General features: G+C 39.3%; 1 long non-coding RNA gene across 1 annotated transcript; it reads left to right on the top strand.

Moving 5' to 3' along the window:
* The first annotated feature begins 19,585 nt into the window (after nt 1–19,585).
* Nucleotides 19,586–20,766, top strand: LOC125691601 (uncharacterized). Its single transcript, XR_007376181.1, has 3 exons — nt 19,586–19,661; nt 20,186–20,364; nt 20,486–20,766. It is a non-coding gene; the product is annotated as an uncharacterized LOC125691601 (long non-coding RNA).
* Nucleotides 20,767–21,012: the final 246 nt, after the last annotated feature.

Below are 21,012 nucleotides of genomic sequence, written 5' to 3'. Positions count from 1 at the left end.
AGCAACTCTTTCTCTCTGTGGAAATAGGCACAGAGTAAAAAACTGGAAGGGCAGTAAAGGGGTTTATAGCTATCACATGGACCACTTTGCTATCTCAGCATGCTATTTGCTAATATTGAGTGTTTGTTGTTGTCATACCAACCCTTGTGTTCTTCCTACAAAAAGTTGAGCAGTCCTCCCCCTTCACCAGGGCACAAGACAGGGATCTCACTAGCACATCCCTTTCCTACAAGCACTGACACATTACATACAGGCCCCGTTCTAATGACCCCAGTTACACCCCCACTCCTTCGTACCTAATTTAAAGCTCTATCAATGAACCTTCCCAACTCCCATGGTAAGACCCCTTTCCAGTGGTGGGATAAACTGCTCCTACTCTTTGCCAGCAGGCCTGGTCTCATGTAAATTGAGCAAAGGTCAAAAAACCCAAACCCCTGCTGGGCACATCAGCTTTGGAGCCAGGTATTAATCCATCAGCCCATCATGTTTAGCCCCTCATCATTCCCTATAACTGCAGGGATAGAGGATAACACGACTTGTGCTCCTGAACCCTTGACCTGTCACTCCAAGGCTCTGAAGTCCTTTTTCACAGACCTTAGGGAAGTTCTTCCCATACTGTTTCTGCCTACCTGAAACAGCAATAAGAGACAGTAACCTGAGAGCCAACTTCATGTGTCATCTGAGGCCTGCTTCATGCATCAAAGCATAATGTTAGCATCAGCACTTTATTTTGATGCAATAACAATTTCTGAAATCATCCTGAAAAGATAATGAACTGTATGTTCAAAGTAGTACAACTGCTACATTGAAAGCAATCGACTCTTGGAAAGTTTTGCTTCATTGAGCGTTGGCAGTGCTTAAATGAGCACTGTTATATTACCTAACTTCCAAGCCAAGGCTACATTTCTGAGCTAATTAATGACTATGAAAACATAAAGAGGTTTGTTATTAATCTACTGTAAAAAAGATAAACATACACAAAGCACTGCTCTTTTTTATAAATGACCTAGAAACATATTCTCATTGAAATATAGACATATAACAACATAAAATTCGCATGCGGCAACAGCATTCCCTATAGTGATAATATTTTGCTTTATATATGATGAGAAAAAGACTTTTTTCACCATTATGCATTACTGTCAGGACAGAAGCTGTTCTGCAGTTATTTTATGAGCAACTGTGCTTTTTCTATCCAAATAACTTCAGGATTTCATAAAGTCCAGGTGCTACCAGGTATCTTGAATTATTTCTGAGATTTGTGTGCTAAGGTACTATCACCCTGGAAATGACTCGAGCATTAGAATCTACCAAAACACAATATATTCTATATACTACAAATATTCAGTGAGGTAGCTTTCTAGACGTCTTCATAGTATATCAGCTTGCAGAAACACATTTGGGAAAGACTCAAATGATGCAGAGGAGATGGATGCTAGGAATAATAATTTGAGCAAAGCTGACACAAAGGAAGTGCCAGATACCAGAGATAACCTTCCAGCCCTAGACAAATCTAAAAAATTCCTTCTGAAATCATGTATATTCATGGTCTCATATTTGGAATGCATTTATTCTGAAGAAGCCCTTTGCTGGTGTTCATTCTCTTCTGCAATGATGCAGTATAACTGGAAATGTCCTTGAGCTACTGTGTGTGTGTCTGTTGTGAGAATGATCTAAACCAGATTTGAGGCTGGAAATCAGTCATTTATAGTCATGGCTGAAATTTTTTCTGCCACACCTCCTCGAAAAACGATTACTACACACTAAAAGCTTGTACATAGCTAACGTTACTGAGCAGAGCTTTGCTGAAATGGTTGCTGATACTCTGATTTACCACCTGAGAAAACATTCCTTTTACACACCGACAGCACAACTTTCAGCTGCTAAAAACTCAAACATGTTATACTCTCAGGAGTATTCTTAAAAGATACTACGACACACACTTCCTTGCTCATGTATGAAAGAATCTACTGCTACTTTGAATGCCTTCAAGAATTAGCTTCTGTTTTACCCCCTGTGTTACATACGGCACAAAAAATCTTTTCTGTTTCTCACCAGGGAAGATCTAGAAATGAGTTCCTTCTATACATCTTTCCCTTGGCCTTCCTTTACATCCTGTTCTTTTCTTGTTCTTCTCTTCCTACCTTCTTATCTCCCTGTTATGCATTTTCTGTCTTTCTTTTCTCCTACCATGCCTTTTCTTTCTTTTTCCTTCCTTCCTTCCTACTTTCTTTTCTTCTCTCCCTCCCTTTCTCCATTCTTCCCTCCCTCTCTCCTTTTCTTCCTCCCTTCCTCCCTCACTCCCTCCTTTCTTTCCTTCGGCTTATTTCTTTGCTTTTTTCTTTCTATTCATCCTTCTTTCTGTCTTCTATTTATTCCGTTACTTGTTTCTTTTTCAGTGTTCCTCACAGAGGAAAAAAGCCAAGGCTTGGATGAAGTTAGCGTAATTGAATAATCCCCATTTGTCTCATTATCCTCTTGGCAAAAGAAAGACTCTATCACTTGCAGTTAGAGATCCTTCGAGTTGTTCTACTACTGCTGTAATTAAGATATCAAGTCTGGCACTGCTTATGAAGGTTTTTTTCAGATATTTGTTAAGAAAGAGACTGAGGGGGACTCTAAATATTTTTTCAGTGACGTGAAAAAAGCTATTTTTCTTTATACGTGTACCCAAGATAGGAGACAGATAACAGATATCTGTAACAGTTCATGTATGTTTTCTAGTAGTTTTGTGGCCTTTCCTTATCCCCAAGGCTGTCTTGGTGAGATCATAGGAAATTTTCTTGAGTATGTAAATGGAAAAGCAATAATTGTACTGTAATTACCATAAAACACCAAAGCTCAGAGATAGCTTTTGTGCACACAGCATTCAAAAAAAAAATAGAGAGCTGAGAGCTGTCATGTATTCCCTTGTTACCAAGGGAAATGGAAAACATAGTGAACATCCTCCTATTTGAGAGAATGCTAGCAAATAATTTTATTTACTGCTTACTGCATGGGTTTTGAAGAAAATATGCTCTGTGCAGAAGTCACCTCTTCTCACGGAGAAGAAAATTCAGACCTTAACAAACAGCTGGAGACTGACCTCTAGAAGCACATGCTGCCTCTGATGACATGCTTGTTTTGAGGGGTGTGAGCTGATACTTGACTGTCACTGATAGACTACATGCAGACAAACACGAGCCTCCAGAGTCACCTGCCCTGCTTGCCACACCTCAGCTGTCCTACATACCTGATACCTGCAGGTATCAGCAAGATCCCCAAAGTGGACCTGGCTCTTCACAGAGATGCTGCCACACCTTGTCCCCCATGCAAAGGAATTAAGAAAGCTTTAAAGGGTAGCCAGGCAGAATGTAACCGGAGAGAGACTGTAACTGACAGAATGTAAAACAATCTTCAGATTTCTCCAGGTTTTATAGGTCAGTCTTTGTACATCATTGTAGCCACGCCAGTTTACTGTGCCTATAACACAGACAGATACAGAAGCATAGAATCAGAATCATAGAATCATAGAATCAAAGAATGGTCTGTGTTGAAAAGGACCTCAAAGATCACCTAGTTTCAACCCTCTTACCCTGGGTAGGGTTGCCAACTACTATACCAAGCTGCCCTACTGACTTATAGTTAGGAATTCACTCTGTATAGCACATGTATTTAACTTAAAAAGTTTTGTCTCATTTGTTAAGATGTAGAAAGCTTGTATTAAAATCACAATCCACCAAAAGAGATACTGAATTTAATGTTTTAAATCTCTGTAGATGACAGGAGGTGCTGTGTTTGCATCAATGTTTTGTTTTATGATTTAGGGACGTTTAAAGTCCAAACTAAAGTAAGAAACCCAGACTTCATTTGACCTCAGTTCGAATACCTTGAAATAGATTTTAAACCCATCACATTTTTTTTGCTTTCATTTAAGCATCACTGAATACTGTATCATGACTGGACCTTCAGGAAGCCCTCAGGTCCACCCCCTTTATCCCAAAGCAAGAGCAGCTATACCCCATGTCACGCATGACAACTGTTCATCCCTTCCTTTTAATCCCCCAGTGACAGCGACTCTACAACATCCCCAGGCACTTTGTTCTGATGTTATTATATATTTTCCTTTGGAGTTTTTTCCTAAATGTCTAATCTAAATCTCCCTTGCTGCATTACTTTTTTTTTCTTTCATTTTTTACCCTCTCTGGAGACAGAGAAGGGATTAATTACCTCTTACTTTCTTTCAGCCATCCTTTGGATATCTGAAGTCAGTCAGCCATTCTGTGAACACACTCCTTTTCTGTCTTCATGGTATCCTCAGCCAAAGGCAATACTATTCAGCATCCCTGCCAAACTAGGAGGCAGTATTTTCTAGTAATATTGCTGTAATTATTGTCTAGGGAATAGTCTTCCTATGGTAACAGTTTTCAGTGGTATTTGCATTGGGATTCTGTTAGGAGAAATGATAATACTGTTTCCTTTCTGTAGTTCTATGGGGATAAAGAGAATAAAGTGGCCTAAAGGGAACAATTGCAAGAGAGAGAACCCTTCAATTAATTTTTGGGCAGCAGCTGGCTGGGAGTTTCTCTTCAAGTCAAACAGTAGGCCTTGTCTTACCTCAATCACAACTTGCGTAAAAGCATTGGAAGAGGAATATGAGGGGTAGGAAAAAAATGTAAGGATAACATTTTTGGCCTCAAGTGTGGCCAAAAATGAGGCCAAATGGCCTCAAGTTGCACCAGGAGAGGTTTAGGTTGGATATGAGGAAACACTTCCTTACAGAAAGGGTTGTTAAGCACTGGAATGGGCTCCCCAGGGAGGTGGTTGAGTCCCCATCCCTGGATGTGTTTAAGAACCGTTTGGATGTGGTGCTCAGGGACACGATTTAGCAGAGGGCTGTTAGAATTAGGGTAGGATGGTCAGGTTGTGGTTGGACTTGATGAAGACCTGAATGTCTTTTCCAACCTGAGCAATTCTATAATTCTCTCAAAGCTGCTCTTCATGGGTGGCATGGCAAGAGAGATGCTGCTGCCAGTTTTAAAGCAATATTGAACACCAGCCAACACTTTGTGTTTCTTTACTGTTCTGTGTTCACTCTATTGTGCTGTACAGTGGGAAAAACATAATGTAAAAACTGTAATATAATAAGTATGGTTAGTTTATAGTCCTACTTACTGCTTATTCAGAGCCTTCTGAAAAATCTCACAATGCTTTAAAACCACTGATGTATGGAAAACATGTAACATCTGTTAGGATCATATTTTTACTCCACTCTTGGAACAAAACCTGACATTTGGGCCACCTTTTAAAAATAAGTGCTCATTTTTTAGACATCTCATCTTTACCACCCAAGCTTGAGACACTGTTGGCCCAGTTTCCAGAAGATGCTGAGCTACAGCTGAGATCAGATACGTGGTTAGAGCTCAGCCTGGCAAAAATGCATCCACATCACCACAGGCTTTGGAAAACGTTGACACTATGTAGTAAGGAGGTGATTTTTAACCCCATAGTGGACTTCTTCATAGTTTGAACTGCTTGTTTTTCTAGCTGTTTTTCAAAATCTCTGGCGCAGATCAGACAAAATATTTGAAAGATATTTGAAGAGCTACATTCAAAGATATGGATTTTAAGTTTATGTGTTAAAAAAGCCTCTCCAATGGCAATGATTTTTTTTTTCATTCTAGGGTTTAAAAAGTATTATCCTAGACCATGCAGGCCTAAAGCAGAAAGAGCATATATATTTCTTTGCCTTAGTGACAACATGTAAAAGAACAAGTGGCAGTGTAAAAGTATTAATAAAATAACAGTTTGAAAGTCTATTTCTTGTTGATACTATCTAAAAGACAGAAAACGTTATTTATTTCACATGGATCTTTTTGGAGGCTCTTCTTTGATTGCTGCCAGAATTTCCACTGCGACTTGGCTTGCAAAGTGAAATAACTGCTTTGCCAGCAGCAGTCCTAAATAATGTTATACGGGGAGGTTAGAACCCAGTAGATATTATTGTCTATTACAAGATTGCCTTGTAAGGGTTTCAAAGGCAGACAATCACAATTCCTTCATTAAGCAGAAGTTACTCCATGTCATCATTATAGTTATTTCCTATTTAATATAAAAGTGTACGTAAAACTTCTCCAGTGCATTGAAGTAATCATTTAACTTTTCACTGCCAAGCACACATACTTTAATAATAACAATAAAGGGAATAGTTGCTCCTCTAACAGAAATGATATTTAACGATACTGCTAACAAGAAGAATGATTAGAGAAAATTGATACAGCAATTAACTTGTATTTTTTTCCCAAAGCACAGCATGCATAGACATCATGGGTGACTGCAGCAGTCTCCTCTTTATTTTGACTAGTCAAAGACTTATTTTTGTCCAAGATTAAAATTTCATTTTAAAGCATGTGTAAATTTTCTGGCATGATCAAGGTATTCATATACATCCTGTATGAGTTCTAATTTGTTTTTACCAAATGCTCAGTTCATTTCCATTCACCTCCCTGAAGGGCTTCTGAGGCTTCCTGGGAGAGAGTCAGCATGGCTTTCACTCATGTGCTCTATCCCTGCAAAAGTAACTCTGTAATATAAAATGAATCCTAAATATTGAGAAGATATGAAGAGCTTAGAGCAAACCTAGCAGCGTTGGTATGTGCATGAGGCTAGTTTGTGTACTGATCCAATTGCTAGCACCTAGGTAATGTAAAGTTCGTTGTGTGCAAGTAATTACTGAGATAAAAAACGGGTCTGTATCTGAAAACAAACAAAAAAACTTATTCTACTTTTCTTGTAACCATGCATAGGGATCACACCTATTTTCCAAGAGTAATCAACAGAGAGCTGGATGTAATTTAAAAAGAAAAAGGGATGAATAATATCAGTTTGATTTTTCTCTCTGCTCTATCTCACTCTCTTGGGCAGCGCATTTCACTTTTGCTGCACCAGAAGGAATTGCAAACAGCAGAGTTCAAGACTTAAATTTGCCTAAGTACATCCCGAATGCTTTTCTATTTTAAAAAAGGTAAGAGAACCACGGTATGCTTACTTAAAAATAAATGTATGCTAGTCACATCTCTTCTGGCTTATGCCTTACATAGACAATCTGCAATTCTAATGAAAAATGAAAATGCTGAATCAATTATAGAATCATAGGATCACTCAGGTTGGAAAAGACCTCCAAGGTCATCCAGTGCAACCACCCAACTACCACCAATATTTCCCACTAAACCATGTCCCTAAACATCTAAATGTTCCTTGAACTCCTCCAGGGACAGTGATTCAACCACCTCCCTGGGCAGCCTGCTCCAGTGCCTCAACACTGTGATCAGAAACTCTTTAGAATTTCTTTCCTAATATCCAGTCTGATTTATTCTTTAAAGAGATTTAGCCACTACTAACTGATGTAATAAATATATAAAAAAATGCAGCAGTAGCATATTTGAAAAGCACTTGAAATGCTCAAGAATTGATGTATTTATATAAATACTCTCTTCCACACCCCCAAGTGCTTAGAGAAGCACCTGACCCCAGCAGCACAAAGCCAACAATACTGCAACACAACGTTTTTGAGAGAATGATGAAGAAGGAAAAAAGAAATCTCTCTCAACATCTTCAGGAACTTGTAGAAAGATTCAGAAATAATATATATAGATGCCGTTGTTTTTTTTTTAACATACTGAAAAGGAAGTTTACTGGGAGTACCAGTGATATTTAGCAAGTGCATGCTAGATACAGACATGTAACATCTGCCAATTACCTCTGCATCATGAAGGCACATTTTCACTCCTGTAAAAAAATAATCAGGAATTTCCTATCATTTTTGAAACATCCCATTTTTATTCTCTTTCTTTCTCTGCTCCTCCTTATCTGCCTTTCATTTCTCTGCAGCAGAAGAAAGAGATAGGAAATAAATAATTTATGAGGAAAAAAAAATAATCAGAGTTTATTTATAAGGAACAATAGTTTAATTCATGAAGCAGTCCTTAAAACAGCTCAGTCTTGCAGCCAGTAGTCAGGCTGAAATCTTACCAGGGTTGGGGACAGAGCCAATATAATAAAGACCTCCTTTTTCAGTTAAAAAATATCTAGAAAAGGGGGTTTTGACACAGACACTTGCTGGGCTCACTGTTTTCCTTCAGACAAGCTTCCCTTTTCTTGCCATTAGCCTGGCTCTCTCAGTATCTCGAGCCCCTGCGTGCCCCTGCTCCAGCTCCCCGCTCCCCATGCTGCCAGTGCCTCACACAGTGCACGTCATTAGTGCTGCATTCTGCCAGTCAGCAAAACACTAGTCCTGTAACAAGGATGGTTCCTATCCTGCTGTGGATTGCTTTCAAATAACTGAGGAATAAATGGATGCCAGAAGCGTGCGTTTGGTGGATATGTTGAAAGGCTGACAATATCTCATGTGTCTCCAGCAGATTTCTTTGTTTCTCTGCATCAGTATTGCTTCATCAATCCTGTATCAATGTAGTTGCCATCCCCTGCGAGGACTGCATCCCTCCTGTGATGGGAAGGGATGCTCTGTACCTCCAACCCTCAGCTCCTTCCACCCCACCTCCCACCTTCCCACTCCCCCTCCCAGCAACAGCTCTCTATTTATACAAACCAACCGAGAATGGTGTCAAGAATCAATTAGTGGGGAAGTTCCGAATGCAGAAAGTTACTTGTTGCCTAGCAGCAGCCCAGCAAACCAAGGCTCGACTTTTAATTCATTTAACCCCAAATGAACCATCGCTGCTGGATTCTTCTCCCTCATCACCTTCCAGCGTGGTGCTGGCCAAGCTGGAGTGAAGCGCTCAAAGGTTTCCCTAGCTATGCAGGCAGGTCCTCACCACCCCTTGGCTGAGCAAATCATTCAGTTCATGGAATCTGTGGGATCTGGTTTCAAAGAAAACCCACAGGATGCTTTTCAGGGTACAGTGCCTCTGCCTTGGAAGTGAGCAACATGAGGGAAGCCCCACTTGGTTTGGGGGGGAAGTGCACAGCGGGGAGTCAGGATGGAGAGAAACTGCTGCAGGAGGACAGGCAGAGTCTGCCAGGGCTCCTTGAGGCACACGTCAGCTGAAAGTTCACGTCTCAGTCTCTGTTTTCTTCCTTAATAATTAATTCCACAGAGAGGAAAAGACTGATCATTTGCATAAGTAAATTTTTCAGTCTCAGTGATCAGCCTATTAATAGCAAGCCATCCATTTGTCTGTCTATCATCCTATACAAAGCACTCCGCTGTTTATAAGACATGATATTCTGAAGGAAAGTAATTCATAAACAATGAATATAGAGGCAGACGCTCTATAGAGCTTGACCATACTTCAGAATGCACTCAGACAGACCTTGCAAATGATACCTGTCTGTCAAGGAAGTTGAATCTGTGCTTTACTCTTCAGCATTACAGGAAAGTTTCCAGGAAGATGCTGGGTATATTCACAGTAAAATTCATATCAAAAGGGATAAAAAGTTACAAGGAAATGTCAAACCACTACATAACGCTGCACAGCAAAATCAGTGCTGCTCTGTCTAATTATTAAGCTGCCACACTAGAACATCTTACTGATCCAAGAAAAGGATTTACGTGGAAAATGCAGATATATCACTTCCATTCACAAGCTGAATGAACATGAACAGCATCATCTACTCAGCGCCCTGTCATCTTCACTCGTACTTGGACTTCAGACAGAAATGTTTCAATTGCAGCTCCATTTTCAATTAGAGATTTTAATAGTCAGTTGTTCCATCAGAACATCCATGCCTATTATTTGCCTAATGATGATTTCTAGCAGGAGAAAAAGCCTGAGCACCATCTATTCAGATGTTTTAGGTAATTTCAGTACTGTTTAAATTGCTTTTTTTTTTCTCGTTATAAAACTGGATTCATCTGCTGAAGGATGGCAACCAATGTCTCTTTCTTCACTTCTACTTTTAACAATACCATTTATATTGAGTGCTGCACACAAGAAATGTGGCCATAAATACACAAATACCTAGTTTGAATTGAAGAGATGCTGCTCCAAGTGGGGAAGCACTTCTAGAAGCTCTCTGGCCAGGTGATACCAGCCTCTTTCCTCACTCACAGCCTGTTTCCTCCACCCTCAAATGCCAAGAGCCAATGATTTTCATGGGGATATCCTGTGTTCAATCTGGTTTACATGCAAAGCAACAGCAAACAGGGACACTGGCAGGATATTTACAGGAAAGGAGACCAGAGCTTAAGAGCCGAAGTCTGAAATGCATCATGAACACAGTCTCGCCCTTGGGGAATTTTTAGTGGAAATAAGCACAGTGAAAAAAAAAAAACCAACACAAAAACAATTGAAAAAAAATAACTACTGAGCCTGCCCTGAAGACCTCTAATGTGATTTTAAATTAATGAAGTCTGAAAAGCCTTTATGTAAATACTTGATGACTGTCACTATTTAATACTCTTGTTTTAGAAGAGCAAAATCAATTTGCTGTTTCATGACAGCGGGCTGCAGTCACATAGAAGTAACAGAACATAAGAAATTCAGAAGAAACAGACACAGCCTATTGGGTCCCAGCAGCAGAGAAATTATTAAGATGCTGAGCACAGAAGCTTTAAATGACCTTTGAAAATCTGCACGATCACACTGATCAATCCAATTTCACACCAACGTGTGTAACAGTAAGACAGGGAGCATTGATGTAGTGCAGTCTTTTGCTTTCCAGTAATGAGGAATGCTACCCTGCAGTCAGAATTCATTTTCTTGATCAAAAATGGCGACGCAATTCAGATAAAGCAGCCTGGTGACTAGTGAAAAGAAGCTAAGAGAAATCCACTTTTCTTCTGCCTTCTGCCACTTCTCTTAAGGAACGGATTTCAGAGCCAATTTCTAACTGTCAATACATGGAAATACATCAGTATTGTGCTTTTCCCAGCTAGCAGGGAGGGAAGAGACCTAAATTGTTTCCAGCACTGCCACAGACACAGTGACACAAGGCATCTCAGTTTTCATACCTTTCTTTTTTCCCCCTCCTTCATAAAACCAGGATAACAGCACTTAGGAGAATGGTGTTGGGAAGCTTTGTTTGTCAGTACCTCCGCGTGGCTGGAGGATGTGGGAGAATAACGCAAAATGCAAAGTGCTACTCAGCGAATATCCAACCTCTTTCTGCTGCCACAACTGCCACCAGCAATACAGAGCAGAGCTCTCTGTGTCTTACTGCATACAAGTGTTTATTGAATACTTTCTTTCCCCCAAATCTCTTCCCATCCCAGCGGTGATTCTCTTATCCTTCACCTGCACAAATTTCTCTATCGCCATAATTTTTCTCCCACGTACCTTTTCTATATTCCAGAGATGTTTCATTCAGGGTTTCAGTATCAAAACATTTTTAATAAAATCTTCTTGGGTTTGAACTTTAAAAGGAAAATCACAGAATGATGACATCATAAAGGTTGAAAAAGACCTTTAAGATCATCAAGTCCAACCTACCACCTAATCAGTTCCATTTCTTTTCTGTTTCCTAACTAGGCCGTGTATTTGGCCACAAAACTTGTCATGCAAGGAATTTATTATTGATGATAGTGAGATGCATGTGCTCTTATTCTGAGAAGGAATTAACGTGCTTTTTAGGTCCTATTAGCCTGAATAGCACCTATTAAAGTAATAAAAGCTTCACCACCAATACAAAACATTGCATAAGTTGGATATTTTACTTAATTCTTTCCCAATGCAATGTCAATGTTATATATTGTTAAGAAAAAATAGAGAGAGAGGCAAAATAAGCCAATTTTGTGAATAAAATTGCCAGAAATGACAGGAGCAGAAAGCCAGCCAAAAAAAATAAAAATAAAAAACAAAAATTTAGGTTCTGATATTCACTTCTATATCTTTGCAAAATCTTTCCCATAGATTTGTATCTACAGCACACAGTTTTCTCTCATCAGTTCCTTTTTTTCAATCCTGACATGTAGAATTACTCCCACTCTTCCTGAGTCATCTTTACATCTAAGTGAGATTAATTTCAACTAACTTCAGGAGGACTTGTTCTTACTAATGCAGCCCAAATGTTATCAGTAACTAGTTAGGAAGAAATTTCATTCATTTCAAAAGCTCTGGGCTCCTGGTAGGCATTTCCTGCATATTTATAGTTAGTAACAAGATCTTCAATTAACACTAGAGGGCATTGGAAAAGAAAAAAAATGAGTTAGTGAGCACTGAAATGCAAATGCTTTTTAGCAGTGAAAAGGAGCAATTTCATGCCAGCCTGCATTGACAAGAAGCTTTTTTAAAATTATTTTTCACTGTTAGAGATCTGCATTTTAAGTTGAAGGCCTGAAACGTTAGTAATGTAGTTACATTACTATTGTCACTAATGGATCTACTGGTAGCCCTGATCATCATCTCACTAGTAACAAGAGTCATATTTTGCATTTCCATGTCAAAAATAGAATAGAATCATAGAATGGCTTGAGTTGAAAGGCACCACAAGGATCCTCAAGTTTCAAAATGCCAAAGGCAGGGCCACCAACCTCCAGGTCTGGCACTAGAATAGGTTGTTTTAGAGATGGGGCACTGAAAAGTCTGAAAACCGTGGTCCTACAGAACAATACAATCCCTCTGACTGCACCAGGATACCCATTTTCAAGAAGGGATTGCTCTGCAGATCTGTGATGGCACCCTGAGTTGGGACAGCCCGCTCGCACCAAATGGAGAAGGATAGATGAAGCCACGTGAGGTTCAAGGGCGCATGAGCCTAGGCATCTTTCTTCTGCCACTGCAGCCTGCTGTGTATGAATCATAGAATCACAAGGTTGGAAAGGACCTGCAAGATCATCCAGTCCAAGTGTCCTCCCATCACCACTGCTACCACAAGCACTAACCCAGATCTCACAGCTCCTCATCCAGGCGCCTCTTGAACACTGCCAGGGACGGCGACTCCACCACCTCCCTGGGCAGCCATTCCATGCCTGACCACTCTCTGAGAGAAACAGTTCTTCCTCATGTCTAACCATGTATGCAGATGCTCAGAGAAACTGGGAGAAAAAACGACAAGTCTCAAGCTAAGTCTTTTCTTCTTATAATTCATCTCTGTATCCCCTGAAACAATGCCTGCAACTATCTCCTCGTATATTTTTATCTATGATGCAGAGTTTGATAGGGATCTTTGGGAAACCAAAATTATAATCATCAATGAGGTCTCTCCTTAAAAACGGTTTAGCTACCTGTCATATAAGGTAAAAATATAGCTGTTTGAAATCAAGTCCAAGTGTTTTTAAGACAGTTGAGTTAATTTCATTCAGTTTTGGACTGAAGTCTCATCCAGCTGATTCACTGACATGGATGAAGCTTTATTTGAGAACTACAGCTGAACTGGTACCCAGAAGCATTTACTGACTAACAAGATGCATTTACAATAAAGTGTTTTAACACCCAAGACAGAGCTTTAAAAGTATAAATTTCCATTTGGTTATGATATATCCTGTTAGTAGGTTACAGAGCATGCAAGTGGGAAGCAAGTTACCTATTAGAGGTTCAATGAATCATACTGTAATCACACATAACAGCACTTAAGTAGCAATAACGTTTGCAAACCACTCACACATTTGCTATTCATCATAGTATTTCCAGACAGTAAATGTGAGTTGACTAACATCCCCATATCCCCACTTTACAGGATGGAAGAGCAAAACAGAACGACTCATATGGTTTGTCAAGCAGTAAAACTGTGGTTAAAACTAATTCTCACAATCTGCAGCTAAAACTTGGTGCAGTCTTACACGTTCAATCATAGCTGCTTGCACTGGGACATGAAAAGCAAAATTTCTTTTAACTACTGCTCCACTTCTAGGTTTATTCGGAGAATATAAAACAGCTTTTTATTCAATAAAACTCATGTTTTAGACACTGCTCTGCTAACTAATCTGAGCAGCTGCAAGCTTTTATTTTAACAAGATTTGACCACTGATTTCAAAAGGACCTTTCGCCCTGTTTTTCTTCTGAAATCCTAAGTTCCTAAGATTTCATGTCCCTTTATGCTTGGACACAAAATATTTCTTTCTGACTTCTCCAGGAACAAGAATGAGTATATTCTGACCATTCCCACTCAGGCCAAACTTTAATGAAAGCAAATATGCTTTAACAAGTTTCTTTTGAGGTCTGCGTCCAATCTAAGAAGAAAATATATATTTTATAGTTTGATGGAAATAATTGATTTTTAAAATGAAAGATCAGTAACTGGAAAGGTCCAACTCTGATATGCAAAATTTAACTTGCCTCTGAAATACCACAGCTTGGCTAACCAATGATTTTTTTTTCCTCTAATGAACAGTGAAGCAATTTAGACCTCAGGATGAAGTTAAATCACTTTTATGAATAGAACACAGTGTTTATTACTCTCGTCCAGTCACTGTTTCTAGAAGGAATGAGAAAGGGAGAGATTGGCAAGTTCTTGTTGTGATGTTTTCAAATTATGCTGGCAGATACAGGTCATTCACTTTGTACTGGTATGCCTTCTGCCATAAACTCACTGGCTTCATGAATTTTTACAGTCTACAAAATACGGGGTTTGCTTGTTTCTTTTTTTAAAAAATAAAGCTACTTCACATACAGAGTCGGAAAGAAAAAACTTCTGGTCATTAATGAAATAATATGTTTGCAAGATTAAAATGAACTCAAAATATTTGGTAATGCAAATGGCCTGAAAAATGGTCTTTCAAGCCTATGCATGTGTCTGACCATGGATTTAACTCCCCATTTAAGAACTCCAGAAATTCCTCATACACTTCACTTGTGCTTCATCATAATGATAGCGCAGAAAGAGGACCACATTCTTCATTTCTTTTGAGGGTACACAGGTTGCTCTGAAAGTAACACTTCCTATTTATTTCCATGGAAGCTACAACAGCTACAAAGAGCACGACACTATTTGATAGAGCAAATTCTCAGCTACTATTTTTCAGCAGTCACACCATTAGCTACACATTTTTGCCAACAACGAACGACATTCTGCATGCTGCATTCAAAAACCTCCCTGGCTGTCTGAAACAGGGCTTGTCTTCCACATCACTGACTCCACTGTTGAAATGCACCACCCACCACCACACTGAGCTCACACACGCTGTTTGATCTCCATCAACGTCCAGCAAGAGTCAAGCAATATCAATGGGTACCATTTATTTCCACGAGGAGGAAGTCAGTGGCACAGCCTTACTTCACACACACGTCTATCTCAGCCACCCCTTAGTCAGACTGCCCCTCTGCTGCCATCTGTCATACAGCAACAACATTTCATTGAATACTGGTGGGAAGGTTCAACTTCTACTGCTACATGCGCCAGCACGTGCCTCTGATGTCATGAGGCAACTTAATAAAATAGGAGACGTTACTTTTGGGGCAGCCCTCTTAAAATACATAGTATGGTACATAGTATGTACATAGTATGTACATCGATTAAAAATATAATCATTCTTAGTATTTTATTTTTAAGAATAAAAACAAGAGCAGCAACAAAACCATAAAAATTAGTGGGACCTTTGACCTTGTTTTTATGAAATGAAGGCATCAGTCCTGTTCAAATGACAGTGGCTGCAGATCTTAGTGATCTCTCAAGGTGTTCATCAGAGATTTTGCACTAAATTTTATTTTTCTTCTGTTTCATCCTTGAAAACAGTAATTCACAAAGGTGCGGACTGCCAAAAGGAACGTCATGAACTTGTGAAATAAGGGATATTCTCTCTGCTAAGACAGGGCTTATAAAAGTCCAGTAGAGAGACATGATCAGATTTTTGAGTTGAATATCTGATTGCAATTGCATACACTCCATTTGAAAATTGCAGGGCATGTATTTACGTTGACTGAAAATGGAGTTGCAAATATGCAAGAAAGTGAAATACAGATTCTGGTGTTTCCACATGATTAAAGCCAGCTTAGCAACTTGGCATTAAAACATGAGATCTTAACATTCTATTATAACATGCCTGGATGACCAGAAATTGCATTCAGGAGAAGCTCATAGTATTCTCTCAACAGCCACCATAAGAGAATTTAACCTGTGACAGCTCAGGCACATCTTCAAGCTGCTCTTGTCTGGCAAGGTATTTTTCAAATGTATTAGTCAGAACTAGATGGCTGGCCAAGAAAAAAACAGACAAGTAGATGTTGGCTATAAATAAGCACACGTCCTTCCATCCTTCTGGTTTGATCTCCCTTCCCCAACTCCGTGCTGTTACACTCTCACGTAAAGCCCTCACTTTCAATGTATACTTGGCAGGTAGTTTATGGACAACCCATTAGACCTTAGAGTCTGGAAAACCTAGAGATCCTCTCTGATCTGATTTGCCTCCATATCCCCCATCTTCGTCCTGCAAGGACCAAAGAGGCAGTGCTGTGCGGCAGGCAGGTGCCTTGAAACATGGGCCCCACAGCAGAGTCATGCTGGGGGAGATGGTGCACAGTACACACATTTCAGTTAGTGTCTGGGAAAAAGCACTGGAAGGACCTTGCTGAGATAGATAGCCCTAATAGCCATGATGGTCCACGGGGAAGGGATCAAGTTGTTACCGTCTGTGGGAAGAGAAATATGGCAATATAATTAATTTGATTGTAACACCATTTGAAGAGCAGGTGCTGAAGAGCCCTCAGAGGGGCTAACACTCTGCAAGGACCACTTCATCTCCACTAAACATCCTCACGCAGCAAACTGAGGGGAAAGAATTTCCTCTAACAGAGCAGCTTTCAAAAACACTAAGTCAAAAAATAAGCAAGATAGCACGACTCTCTGATCTGTTTATTTTGCTGATCCTCCTCTGAGGTCACCTTTGCTCATTTTTGCCTCAGTGGAAAAAAATACCATAGTATGCTAGACAAAGCTGGTATAAAAATGTATGCATTATTTATACACAAACTATCTCTAATGAAACCTCTGGTTTAAGCAGCCTTATTACTTTCCTAGCTTTTTCCTTGACTTTATTGTTTACTTAGTCGTTAGGATAAAAACCAATAGTGTGTTTATAGAATTCTAATCCATATCAGATTTGCCCACAACATTTGGCTGTGTAAAGCTAAAAAAAAAAAAAAAAAAGCTGATAAAAGTGTACTTCATAATGCAGAGTCCAAATAGATAAATAAAATCACATTACCTCTACCAAAATGCAAATTGCCAGCCACATCTGCACCTCTTTTGTGCTAGGCTGAGGGAAACTCATGCAATAGGTACTGAAATGATTAATTCACCTCTCACAAGGAACAAACATCACATTTACGATTGGTGGCTATTTTGACTAAATTATTTTCTAATTGTATTGACTCCTCTTTGCATAACGGCATTCTGTTAGTAGAATATCTATAACCAGTTCTTATTTCAAAAGAATAGGAGATGAGTAGTATTTTTCAACTTGGGAGCATTGCAAGATCGCTATTTCCTGCCTAAACTTCTCCTAAATTCATAATTAAATCTATTATTCTTCCTTTCAGATCTGCTATGTGTCAATGTTTTTTTCCACTTCTTTTTACAGATGTGTTGGGTTATTATTTCAATGACAACTCCACGTAAAGTCACATAAACTTGAGACTACATATTCACTCAAAACATTTCAGATTATGCTGTTCATCTTCTCTCTCCCGAGTCAACACTCTAAAGAACGCTTAAGGAGATCACAGCTTTTAGATCATAGCCAACTTTCAGACTCAACATATAAATACCTAGGAGAAAGACATAACAATTCTCTTAGTCCCACAGTACTCTCTCTCCACATAGAGTATCAACAAGCAACAACATTTTTCCTTACCTTGGCTTAGGTTTCCTCACTGAGTTCATTCTCAGTATTCCCTTTTGGGAAGGCGCTGTGGAAATACAAATTATGAGCTAACATCACCAAAGGCTTTGTCTAGGAGAGCCCAACAGTGCGCTGATCTGCTGGTAGCCTTCTCATTCAGCTGGCTTTCACACACAGCTGAATAACTCCTAACACACTTAATTCAGTGGCAGACTCAACAATGGATTTGGCTTGGGAGAAAAGTTATGCTAAATTAAGTCTGTATTAAAATATTCAATCTCGTGTTTTGTGAGATAAGGATCAGGGGTTTTGGTTTCTGTCCCTATAAGACACATCAAGTGATCAAAGCCTGCGCCACCCAAAATTTCTTTTCTTACTGAGATTAAATTTGAAATTAAACAAACAAAAAAAAAGCCTTTGACATCAACAAATACTTGTTTCTGTGGAATGTGTGTGAAACATTTGCAAAATCAAAAAGAAAAAAAAAAAAAGGTATTTAGTAAATTCATGAAAGTATCAGCTTAAGTGGCCAATAAACTTTTACACAAGGTAAAAATCAGTCCCTTTAATTTAGCATGTTTAAGCAAAAGCCCCTGCACAGTGCCTCAGGGCACATTCTAGAGCTCAAAATCAGACACTATCAGACCACTTTATGGAATAAATTCTCAATTCATGGCTTTTGCTAAATTCTGAATTCAGTTTAAATTTGGAGTTTGTTTATTCATATAAAAACCTCAATCTAATCTACAAGGAAACAAGGAAATAGAGAAAACCAAAGCTTCGTGAAAGCTTTCTGAAAAATACCTTTTTAGCCACACTTTTCCCACACTAATGAGAATTGGGGAAAAATTTTTTGCTACATTCAAAAATAAGTTAGAGGCCAGTACAAATGACAAATTACCATCATCATCTACTAGGAAGAGTTATTGCTCTGTGCACATGCAGCTACATCATACAACAGCTTAAGTTTTCTCTGGCAGTCCCATATTTAAAGCCCAGAAAAGTACATTGCAGCAGTACTCATACCATGGCAAAGGTTGCAAGAACACTAAGGCGGATGAAAAACAACAGATTTCTCTTTTTCTTTTTCCCCTATAGGCTAAATAAATACGCAGATTAGGTGAAGATACAATTAACTTATACCAACTACGCATCTATTTGTATAGGTCAGCTTCTAGAGAAGGAATCTTCAGAAGGAATATTTCCATGAGACAACTAGATAACCAAGATTGTGCTTCCCCATAAACAATGTTTGTTTTTAAGCTTCTCATCTGCAAATAAAGTGACTCGACCTTGCAGTCTCTTTCATCCTCATCACAGTATTATAAATAAATGGTTGACCACAGCAACCTAAGCAAGAGATTTTATATTTGGAATTTTGAGCTTACAGGCTTATTGCCAATCATGTTCTGCACGTGTGCTTTTTCTTCAGGTCCAGCAACACATCTTCATCCTAATAAAAATGTGGCAATATTCATTTTAAAAGCAGTTGGTGCGCTTGTAAATAATAATAAAGGAAATGCATTACTAAACACAAAAACATGGAGCATCCTAGCACAGGAACTGCTCAGTTCCTCCTACCTGAGAACTGCAGAGCCACTGGAAGCACTTCCTTGCCCCCAAATCAAGCACTGCATACAAAGGTTCCATCAAGGGGGCTGAACAGCTTCAATAGCCACAAATTAATCCACAACTCCAGATTTAATGGGAAACACAAGCATGATCACAATTTGGTACCTAGGAATAGGGTAAATAACTATGCCCCAGACTTCTGTCTTCAGTAGCTGAGAAAAACACAGATGTTTTGAATCACTCCTGATTCTGTTCCTACCTCAAAACAACCTTCCCATGGGTAACAGTGCAGATGACCTTCTCCAGCAGGTTGCAAGTGGTCCCAGGTGATGAGAGCAAAGAAAACTTGGTCTTTTTAGGATGCCTCAGTCATATGGTAACTGAAAGACTTTTCTTCCCAATGAAAAACAAACAGCTTTTCCTAGGCATCCAACTCCACCTCTTTAAAATATTCATTTACTGTAATTTTTCTTTAAACAGAGCTTAAAAGGGTTGTAACGGCTGCTGTAACTACAGCTTCATGTTTCAGTGAATACTGGCTTTGTCTTGTTCCGTATTCAATCTCTCTGGATGAAAAGTTTTATTATACACATTGAGAGAAGTCAATGCCTGTTTGTTATTTCAGTTTTATGTTACCAAGCTTGAACGCAGAGAAATTAAGTTGTTAGCTCTATTATGATGCAGTTTGAATGTGAAAAAAGAGAAAGTGAATGGGACAGAAAAAGGCCAAACAAAAATACGTAGCAACAAGCATTAGGAGATTGACTGTAGAAAGAAGAAAATGTGTAAGACAGTAAAAATGGGAGGAAGCTTTATAGGGGCACTAAATTTAACAGCAAGAATTAATAGTCCTAAAGAACTTCTAGGACAAAATAAACACTGAGTGTGAATGTTCATCAGGTTCAGAGAGATGTTCAGAAGAGGGGTGAAGCAGACAGGCACTACAGAGGGCAGCACTGGGAGATGCCCATTGCAGAGCTGGACAACTGGCTGCAGAACAGGACAGTGGCTCTCTCCTCAAACCAGAAGACCTTACAAAGGCACAGGGACCAAATTGAAAAGGTTCCTGAGACAAACAGGTGGGGAAATACTGCAGCTGAGCAGTACTAAACATTGTCTGATAGGCCTTAATACACAAGGTTGGACAAGAAGATGTTATCATCACAGTCACAGTATATAATCTTGTAACTCTATTTTCAGTGCTATGCAAAGTCCATGGCCTTCAGTGAAACATGAAGAAATTTCTGCATCAGCCACTGAAGGAAAAACATGGAGAAGGTGTCCTTGAAAAATAAAATTTGGGAAGAACAAAGGAAAGATAGGGGATTTTGTCCATGCCAAACAAGACAAAGCTGAGAAGAAGAGTTTCAGTCACAAGCATATGGTTAAATAAACTTATCTTGCAAGTATCTGTCAGGAGATGCTAGCTTGGCACCTGCATGCAGATCTTGTTTGCTGGGCAGAACAAAAACTATACAAAGATAGTTCTAGTTGGACAGAAAACAACAAACTCTGCACCCAGCTTACAAAGTATACATAAAGGAAATGAAGGGGGGGGGAAGGGGGATGGCTGACAGGCATATTGAGAAGAATCCGAACCTCAAGTACCTCAGTCAATGGGGAAAGGACTCCCTAACGTCAGAGTACAGGGATAAGAGAGGGGCTGTGTCCCTCAATACTTTCAGAGACCCCACAGGGGTATGCTCCAATGGACTCTATTCAAATAA

Source organism: Lagopus muta, chromosome 4 (assembly GCF_023343835.1).
Source record: "Lagopus muta isolate bLagMut1 chromosome 4, bLagMut1 primary, whole genome shotgun sequence".
Lineage (NCBI taxonomy): Eukaryota > Metazoa > Chordata > Aves > Galliformes > Phasianidae > Lagopus > Lagopus muta.
Note: the sequence above shows the minus strand (reverse complement) of the source record. Positions and strands in the feature narration are given on the sequence as shown.